The following is a 10,055-nucleotide window of genomic DNA, read 5'->3' on the forward strand; positions in this document are numbered from 1 at the left end:
GGAAGATTGAGGTAGGGGGTAAGTAAGGTGGATGGGGGAATGGAATATTATGTGAGAGGAACTAGATACGGCAGGGGAGGGATTGGCTAAGTTAGGAAATTTTTACAGTAAAAGAATGCAGTTAAGGAGCAGCAGGATTAACTCTTGGGGGAGTAAGGAGTAGAAGGATCTGCTTGTACGGTTTGATGAAGATTGGTGAGAGGAAGCTCGTGTGGATCATTAACACTGGGATAAACCAGTTGGACCAAATGGACTCTTTCTGTGCTGCACGTTCTATCTAATTCTATATAATAGCATTTTTAAAAGTAACTAGCCAATTTTTTAGCTGAGTCCTGGGAAATTGATTTTGCTCAGATGGAGGGAGAGAAAAATGAAAACGGGGAGGGAATAAAGGGTGAGGAGATATGAATAAGGGAGAAGACACAAGGCAGTGATTGTGCCTCAATAATAACTTGTCTGTGAAGCTGCCATTAGAGATATCTTACCCATCAATGGCTTGAGAGCTGTGGTTCTGGCTACTAGCTGTGTCTAAGTGTCTGTGACCTCCTACCATGCCGCAAACCTCCCTTGTCAACCCATGCACCATCATGCATGGTTCTCTTCACCTGCCACAAGAGAATGTGACCACGGTAACCCTTCACCTGCCATGCCAAAAAGTGCCAATCACTACCTCACTTCCATAAGTTGTGTCCAAAAAAAGGTTCTAAACAATTTTAAAACATTTCACAACAATATGATTAAACTTTCTGCTTCATTTATCTCACGTCAAATATTTAGTGTCTTAAATGCTGTTATTATACATATCTTCAGTTTATAAATAATACAGCACAAACAGGCCATTCAGACCAACTGGTCAATGTTGGTGCTTGTGTTCCACACAAACCTTCTCTCACCCCTCATCATCAAGCCCTATCTGGTGTGGAGTATCAGCACATGAACGCTTTGTTAATAACCTGACCACTTCGAAATTTCTCCATTGCTCCTTCATTTCTTCCTGTAAAACAAAAACAAAGAGGCAGAGTGGCAATGGGAAATGCATCATGGCATCTGAGCAATTAGCTGGGGTTGGAATGAGGGGAGTTCACAAAAGGAAGACAGTAAAGCAGTTCTCAACACCAATAGGGGGGAAAAAATCTCAAAATCTCCAGAGAAATAATTTGTTGGTCAACACTTTGGACCACAGAAGATTGATCAGAATCTGATTCCTAAAACTCAAAACCACTTCATCAGAAGGGAGGATTACATTCCTTCTCAAAATGACAGAAGAAAGTTAACAGAAATTAACGCTGAGGTTAATAGTGGTCACCGCTACATATGTGCAAAACCCACAGCAACTTCGAGAGAGATCAAAATGATCTCTTAAACGGAAATCCAAACATTGCTGTTCATGACCCAACTCATTGGCTTCCCATTCAAATGCGTTGAGTGGTGTGGAGTTCCCGTACTTGCATAGATACAAACTAAACTTTGACCAGAATGTTAGGGCTTGTCCATTGCAAGTCATATTTTAATGGCCTCATAAGTGTTAATTACTGCCAGTCAACCTCTTTGGCATGGAGAGTTAACATTAAAAGTTGGAGTCTCATTTCTACGGGTTTAATTAGTACTGGAGATTTGCTAGGTAAATAGTTTTAGGATTTGGCTCAGTGAAGACAAAGAAATGGCACTGTGTGTCTAAACCTGGATGGTGGTGTTCTCAAGCACCTGCTGCCCTTGTCCTTTTAGATGGTAGAAGTCGTGAGTTTGGTAAATGCTGCCGGAGAACCTTGGGTAAGTTGATGCAGTGCATCTTGTAAATGGTACACATTGCAGACACAATGGACTTTTGGTGGAGACAGTGAATGTTAAAAGAATGTTGATGGAGGGCCAATCCAGTGGCTGCTTTGCCCTTGATGACATCAATACTCCTGAGTGTTGTTGGAGCGGCACTCATCCTAGCAACTCATCCATCACGCCTTGGACTTGTGCATTGGGCAGATTTTGGGAAGTGAGGAGGTGAGATACTTGCCATAGAACACCCAGCTTCTAACTTGCTCTTGTAAACACAATATTTATTTGGCTGGTCCAGTTAATGTCTGGTCAATGGTAACTTCAGGATATTGATGGTTGGGAATGCAGCAAAGTTAATGCTGTTGAAAATCAATGGCAGAAGGTAAGACTCACTCTTTTAGGAGATGATCATTCCCTGACATCGTGTGGTGTACATGTTGCTTGCCACTTATCAGTCCTTGCCTGAATGCTGTCCATTCTTTGCTGCAAGTAGGCATGGAATGCTTCATTACCTGAGGAGTTATGAGTGGAGCTGAGCACTGTGCAATCATCAGCAAACAGTATTTAACTCATTTGTAGAACAACCATCGTCAAATATTCTACTGAGAAAATGCCAATAAATCTTTGGGCAGAATTGCCCCAGAAATTGGCAAAGTCCAATATCAGGCAGGGAAAGCAGCGCTTGACCCGCCAATAGCAATGGCGGCTTTTTCCACCATATCATGCGACACTTTGTTCCAAAAATGCAGAGGCATGGATTTCATGTCGGACTGTTGGTGGGCGGCCTCTGATTCACCCGCCCTGCCTTCACCTCAGGCTTTCAGTAATCCGAGCACCATACTTAAAAGGCACCCATGCACAGAGGTAGTATTCTCTTAAGGGATTGTAAGCTGCTGGAAAGTCAAGGCTGCCAAAGGGCTGCCCCCAAATTTAGCAAAGCCTCCCTCGAGCACCTCCCTCCCTGGATGCAGTGGAGGCCCATCGCGAAGTCCTCTACCCTCGTTCTGGGCGAAGACCAGCAAGCAAGGTTACCAATCCAGCATGGGAGGCAGCAGTGCTGGTCAGCGTCAACACCTTGCAAAAGAGGACAGCCACTCGATGCTGAAAGAGGATGAATGATCTCCTCCGTTCTGCCAGGGAAAGTCACTCTTCTCATCACTCTCAACTCACACACTCACAAACCCATCACACGTCCATAGGGATCTCACTCACTGCCAGTTCAAGGTACATCACCCTCTCACACACACCTTCATCTGCCCTGCAGGTTGTGTCCTCATCCCATCCATGGCACCACTCACCACCCACACATGCTAGGCATCCTTCTCATCTGGCCTGGCAGGCGTCCTGCTATTTCCACCCCTTTAGAAACCTGGGATGCAAGCCATCCAGACAAGGCAACAAATCCACTCAAAGCATCGTCAGCCTCTCAATTTTCACCCCATCCATTACCTCTACCATTTCCGCTTCTACCAATATTTTGGCAGATTCCTCTTCCATAGAAAACATTGATAACCAATATAAAGAATTTATTCAGTATTCTAGCCTTGCCCTGAACCTCTAAGCATATATCACCTTTTTTGTCCCTAAAAGGACCCACTCCACCTCCTACTACCCACTCACTATTATTAAGCTGATATTTTTCTGTTTCATCTTACTCTCTATGTCTTTCGTCATCCAGAGAGCTCTGGCATTGGTTGCCATGGGAATGTACTTTGACTGTACCTGAACAATCTCCTGTTTAAAGGCAGCCCATTGTTCCATTGCAGTTTTGCCTGGCAATCTTTCATTCCGATTTACTCTGGTCATATCCATTCTGAACCCACTAAGGCCTCCTCCAATTAAGTATTTTCACTCTAGGTTGCCCCTTGTCTGTTTCCATAGCTAAAACTAAACTTTATGATGACCATTGTTCCCTAAATGTTCTACTATTGACACTTAACCGACCTCATTCCCCAGAAGCAGATCCAGCAATGCCTCTCCATCATTGGATCAGAAACATACTGATCGAGAAAACTTTCCTGAACGCACCTACATACAAACATACGAATTAGGAGCAGGAGCAAGTCATTCGGCCTTTTGAGCCTGCTCTGCCATTCAATAAGAACATGGGTGATCTGATTGTGGCCTCAACTTCACATTCTGCCTACCCCTGATAACCTTTGATTCCCTTGTTAGTCAAGGATCTATCTACTTCTTCCTTAAAAATATTTATTGACCCTGCCTTCACCGCTTTCTGAGGAAGATAGTTCCAAAGATTCACAACCCTCTGAGAGGAAAAATTTCTTATCTCTGTCTTAAATGAGACCCCCCTTATTTTTAAACTGTGTCCCCTAGTTCTAGTTTCTCCCACAAGGGGAAACATCCTTATAGCATCCACCTTGTCAAGTTCTCTCAGGATCTTACATATGCATTTATATCAGTACATTAGTAAGAAAGGATCTTAACTCAAAGGACCAACATGTAGAATCAGTTTGGATGGAGCTAAGAAACAGCAAAGATTGGTGGGAGTTGTTTATGGGTCATCAAACTATAGTGGTAGCATCGGGCACGGTATAAATCAGGAAATTAGAGATGCATATAATGTGGGTAACTTAGTAATAATGGCCAACTTCAATTCACACAGACTGGGTTAACCAAATCGGCACTAATGCTGTGGAGGACGAATTCCTGGAATATGTACGAGATGGACTTCTGCAGCAGTACGTTGAGGAACCAACTAGGGATCAGACTATTTTGGATTTAGTGTTGTGTAATGAGAAAGAGCTAATTAATAATCTAGCTGTAAAGGAGCCTTTGGGAAATAGTGACCATAACAGTGACCAGTGGATTCGGTGTATTTGGATTTTCAGAAGGCTTTTGATGAGGTCCCACATTGTAAATAAAATTAGAGCACATTGATTGGGGGAAATATACTAATATGGATTGAGAACTTGTTAACAGGCAGAAAGCAGAGAATTTTGCATTAAGTTTGAATACAATATGATTCATTCTGAAACTAGGGTCTTAAATCTGAAGAAAAGAAATTATGAAGGTATGAGGGGCAAATTGGCTAGAGTGGACTGTGAAAGTACACTAAAAGATTTGACAGTAGACAGGCAATGGCTAGTACTTAAAGAAATACTACATGGTCTACAACAGATTTACATACCTCTAGGGCACGAACACCCAAAGGGAAAGGTATATCAACCATGGTTAACAAAAGAAGTTAAAGATTGTATTAGATCAAAGGAAGTGGCTTTTAAGGATGCCAGAAAAGGTGGTAAGCCTGAGGATTGGGAGCAATTTAGAACCCAGCAAAAGAGGTTCAAGAAACTGATTAAGAAAGTGAATGAGAATATGAGTGGAAACTAGCGAAGAACATAAAGATGGGCTGTAAAAGCTTCTTTAGGTATGTGAAAAGCAAGATTAGCTAGGACAAATGTGGGCCCATTATGGGTGGGAACAGGAGAATGTATAGTGGAGAACAGAACAGAGAAATGGCAGAGAAACTAAACAATTACTTTGTGTCTGTCTTTATGAAAGAAGATACAGAAAATCTCTCAGAAATTCTAGGCGAAAAGGGACTTATGAAACTGAGGAACTAAAAGAGATTAGAATTAGCAAAGAGGTAGTACTTGAAAAGTTAATTAGATTGAAGGTTGATAAATCCCCTTGACCAGATGAGCTTCATCCCAGAGTGTTGAGGGAGGTGGTTAGAGAGATAATGGATGCATTATCTTTCAAAATTCTATAGTCTGGAAAGGTTCCTGCAGACTGGAAAGTTGCAAATGTAATCCCACTATTTAAGAAGGGAGGAGGAAGGAGAATGGAGAACCAAGGACATGTTAGTTTGATGTCAGTAGTAGGGAAAATGTTAGAATCTACTATAAAGGGTGTGATAACTGGACATTTAGAAAAGAAAGGTAAAATTGGGCAGAGTCACACGGGTTTATGAAAGGAAATCATGTTTCTGAGGGTATTACTTGTAGCGTTGATAAAGGAGAACCAGTGGATCTGGTGTATTTGGATTTTCAGAAGGCTTTGATAAGGTCCTACACAGGTTAGTAAATAAAATTAGAGTGCAGGGGATGGGGGGAAATATACTAGTATGGATTGAGAATTGGTTAACAGACAGAAAACAGAGAATAGGATAAACGGATCATTCTCAGGATGGAAGGCTGTTGCTAGTGTGGTACTGCAAGGATCAGTGCTAAGGTCACAGCTGTTCACAATCTATATAAATGATTTGGATGTGGGGACCAATTGTAATATTTCCAAATTTGCTGAGGACACCAAATTGGGTGGGAATGTAAGCTGTGAGGAGGATGCAAGAAGGCTTCAAGAGGACTTGGACAGGCTAAGTGAATGGGCTAAAACATGGCAGATGAATATAATGTAAGTAATTGTGAAGTTATCCACTTTGGTAGAAAAAAACGCAAAGACAGAATATTTCTCAAATGGTGAGGGGTTGGGAAGTGTGGGTGTCCAAAGGGATCTGGGTGTTCTTGTTCATGAGTCACTAAAAGTTAGCCTGCAGGTGCAGCAAACAATTAGGAAGGCAAATGGTATGTTGGCCTTCATCGCAAGGGGATTTGAGTACAGGAGTAAAGATGTCTTGCTGCAGTTGTAGAGAGCCTTGGTGAGAACCCACCTGGAGTATTGTGTACAGTTTTGGTGCCCTTATCTAAGGAAGGATATACGTGCCACAGAAGGAGGGCAACGGAGGTTGATCAGATTAATCCCTGGGATGGTAGGTTTGTCTTATGAAGAGACTGAGTCTGTATTCCCTAGAGTTTCGAAGAATAAAGGGTGACCTCATTGAAACATACAAAATTCTTACAGGGCATGACAGGATGAATGTAGATAAGATGTTCCTCCTAGCTGGTGAGTTTAAAACAAGGGTACACAATCTCACGATAAGGGGTAGGCTATTTAAGGCTGAGGTGAGGAGGAATATCTTAGTGAATCTTTGGAATTCTCTATCCCAGAAGGCTGTGGGAGCTCAATCACTGAGTATGTTCAAGACAGAAATCAACAGATTTCTGGAGGCTAATGACATCAAGGAGATAGTGCAGGAAAGGGGCAATGAGGTAGATGATCAGCCATGTTCTAGTTAAATGGTGGGGCAGGCTCAATGGGCTAGTCCTGTTCCTGTGCCCCTATATCCTCTCTTAAATAAGGAGACCAGAATTATACACCGTACTCTAGATGTGGTCTCACCAACACCCTGCACAACTGCAGCAAAACATTCCTACTTTTATATTCCATTCCACTTGCAATAAAACAACATTTCATTTGCCTTCTTAATTACTTGCTATACCTGCATACTAACTTTTCCTGATTCATGTACTAGGACACCCAGGTCCCTCTGCACCTCTATGTTTCCTGCCAAAGTGGAGAAGTTCACATTTTCCTACAATATACTCCATCTGCCAATTTTTTTGTCCACTCACTTAACATACTCATGTCCCTTTGCAGACTCCTTATGCTTCTTCACAGCTTACTTTCCTACCTATCTTTGAGTCATCAGCAAACTTCTCAACCATACAGAATCACACAGTGCAGTAGAGGCCCTTCGGCCCATCGAGTCTGCACTGACACGTGCAAAACACCTGACCTGCCTACCTAATCCCATTTACCAGCACTTGGCCCATAGCCTTGAATGTTATGACGTGCCAAGTGCTCATCCAAGTACTTTTTAAAGGATGTGAGGCAACCTGCCTACACCACCCTCCCAGGCAGTGCATTCCCGATCGTCACCACCCTCTAGGTAAAAGGTTTTTCCTCACATCCGCCCTAAACCTCCTGCCCCTCACCTTGAACTTGTGTCCCCTTGTGACTGACCCTTCAACTAAGGGGAACAGTTGCTCCCTATCCACCCTATCCATGCCCCTCATAATCCTGTACACCTCGATCAGGTCGCCCCTCAGTCTTCTTTGCTCCAACAAAAACAACCCAAGTCTATCCAACCTCTCTTCATAACTTAAATATTTCATCCCAGGCAACATCCTGATGAATCTCCTCTGCACCACCTCCAGTGCAATCACATCCTTCCTATAATGTGATGACCAGAACTGCACACAGTACTCCAGCTGTGGCCTCACCAAGGTTCTATACAACTCCAACATGACCTCCCCACTTCTGTAATCTATGCCTTTGATTGATAAAGGCAAGTGTCCCATATGCCTTTTTCACCACCCCACTAACATGCCCCTCTGCCTTCAGAGATCTATGGACACACACGCCAAGGTCCCTTTGTTCCTCAGAAACTCCTAGTGTCATGCCGTTCATTGAATACTTCCTTGTCAAATTACTCCTTCCAAAGTGTATCACCTCACACTTTTCAGGGTTAAATTCCATCTGCCACTTATCTGCCCATTTGACCATCCCGCCTATATCTGTAGCCCAAGACACTCAACCTCACTGTTAACCACCCAGCCAATCTTTGTGTCATCCACAAACTTACTGATCCTACCCCCACATAGTCATCTATGTTGTTTATATAAATGACGAATAATAGGGGACCCAGCACAGATCCCTGTGGTATGCCACAGGACACTGGCTTCCAGTCACTAATGCAGCCTTCTGTCATCACCCTCTGTCTCCTACAACTAAGCCAATTTTGAATCCCCTTATCAAATTATCCTGTATCCTATGTGCATTTGACTTCTTTATAAGTCTCCCATGTGGGACCTTGTCAAAGGCTTTGCTGAAATCCATGTTAACTACATCAACTACACTACCCTCATCTACACACCTGTTCACCTCCTCAAAAAATTCAATCAAATTTGTTAGGCATGACCTCCCTCTGACAAAGCCATGCTGACTATCCCTGATCAAACCTTGCCTCACCAAGTGGAGATAGATTCTCTCCTTCAGAATTTTCTCCAATAGTTTCCCCACCACTGACTTGAGACTCACTGGTCTGTAGTTCCCTGGTTTATCTCTACAACTCTTCTTAAATAGTGGAACCACATTAGCTGTTCACCAGTCCTCTGGCAACTCCCCTGTGGCTGTGGAGGAATTAAAAATTTGGGTTAGAGCCCCTGCGATCTCCTCCCTTGCCTCCCTCAGCAGTCTGGAACACAAATCATCCGCTCCTGGAGATTTGTCCACTTTTAAGCCTGTCAACACCTCCAATACCTTGTCACTCCCTATATCAATTTGCTTAAGAACCTCGTAGTCTCTTTCCCTAAGTTCCATACCTTCATCCTCATACTCTTGGGTGAAGACGGATGTAAAGTATTTGTTCAATATTCTACAGATATCCTCTGGCTCCACCCATAGATTGCCCCCTTCGTTCCTAATGGGCCCTACTTTTTCCCTGGTTATCCTCTTCCCATTGATATACTTACAGAATATATCTTGGGATTTTCCCTACTTTTACCAGCCAGAGCTTTCTCATATTCCCTCTTTGCTCTCCTAATTGCTTTCTTAAGCTCCACCCTGCACTTTCTGTACTCCACTAATGCCTCCGCTGATTTGCTCCCCTTGTACCTGCTAAAAGCCTCTCTTTTCCTTCTCATCGTATCCTGAATATCTCTGGTCATCCATGGTTCTCTGGGCTTGTTACTCCTTCCTATCACCCTAGAGGGAGCATGTTGAGCCTGTACCCTCCCCATTTCCTTTTTGAACATCCCCCACTGCTCCTCTGTAGATTTCCCCACAAGTAGCTGTTCCCAGTCTACCTTGGCCAGATCCTGCCTTATTTTACTAAAATCCACTCTCCCCCAATCCAAAACATTTTTTTGCAACTTGTCTATTTCTTTGTCCATAACAAGCTTAAATTGTGATCACTATCACTAAAATGCTCCCCCACCACCACCTCAGCCACCTGTCTGGTTTCATTCCCCAGAATTAGGTCCAGCACTGCGCCGTCCCTTGTTGAACCCTCTACATATTGACCTAAAAAATTCTCCTGTACACATTTCAAGAAATCCACTCCATCCAAGCCCTTAACACTATGTCTATCCCAATTAATGTTGGGAAAATTGAAATCACCTAATATAATCACCAGTGATAGCAACCACATCATGGTATAGTTTAAGTCTGTGATGGATAAAGAAATAGACAAGTTGCAAAAAAATGTTTTGGATTGGGGGAGAATGGATTTCAGTAAAATAAGGCAGGATCTGGCCAAGTTAGACTGGGAACAGCTACTTGTGGGGAAATCTACAGAGGAGCAGTGGGGGATGTTCAAAAAGGAAATGGTGAGGGTACAGGCTCAACATGTTCCCTCTAGGGTGATATGAAGGAGTAACAAGCCCAGAGAACCATGGATGACCAGAGGTATTCAGGTTACGATG

This window comes from Cetorhinus maximus, chromosome 18, assembly GCF_964194155.1.
Source record: "Cetorhinus maximus chromosome 18, sCetMax3.hap1.1, whole genome shotgun sequence".
In the NCBI taxonomy this organism is placed as follows: domain Eukaryota; kingdom Metazoa; phylum Chordata; class Chondrichthyes; order Lamniformes; family Cetorhinidae; genus Cetorhinus; species Cetorhinus maximus.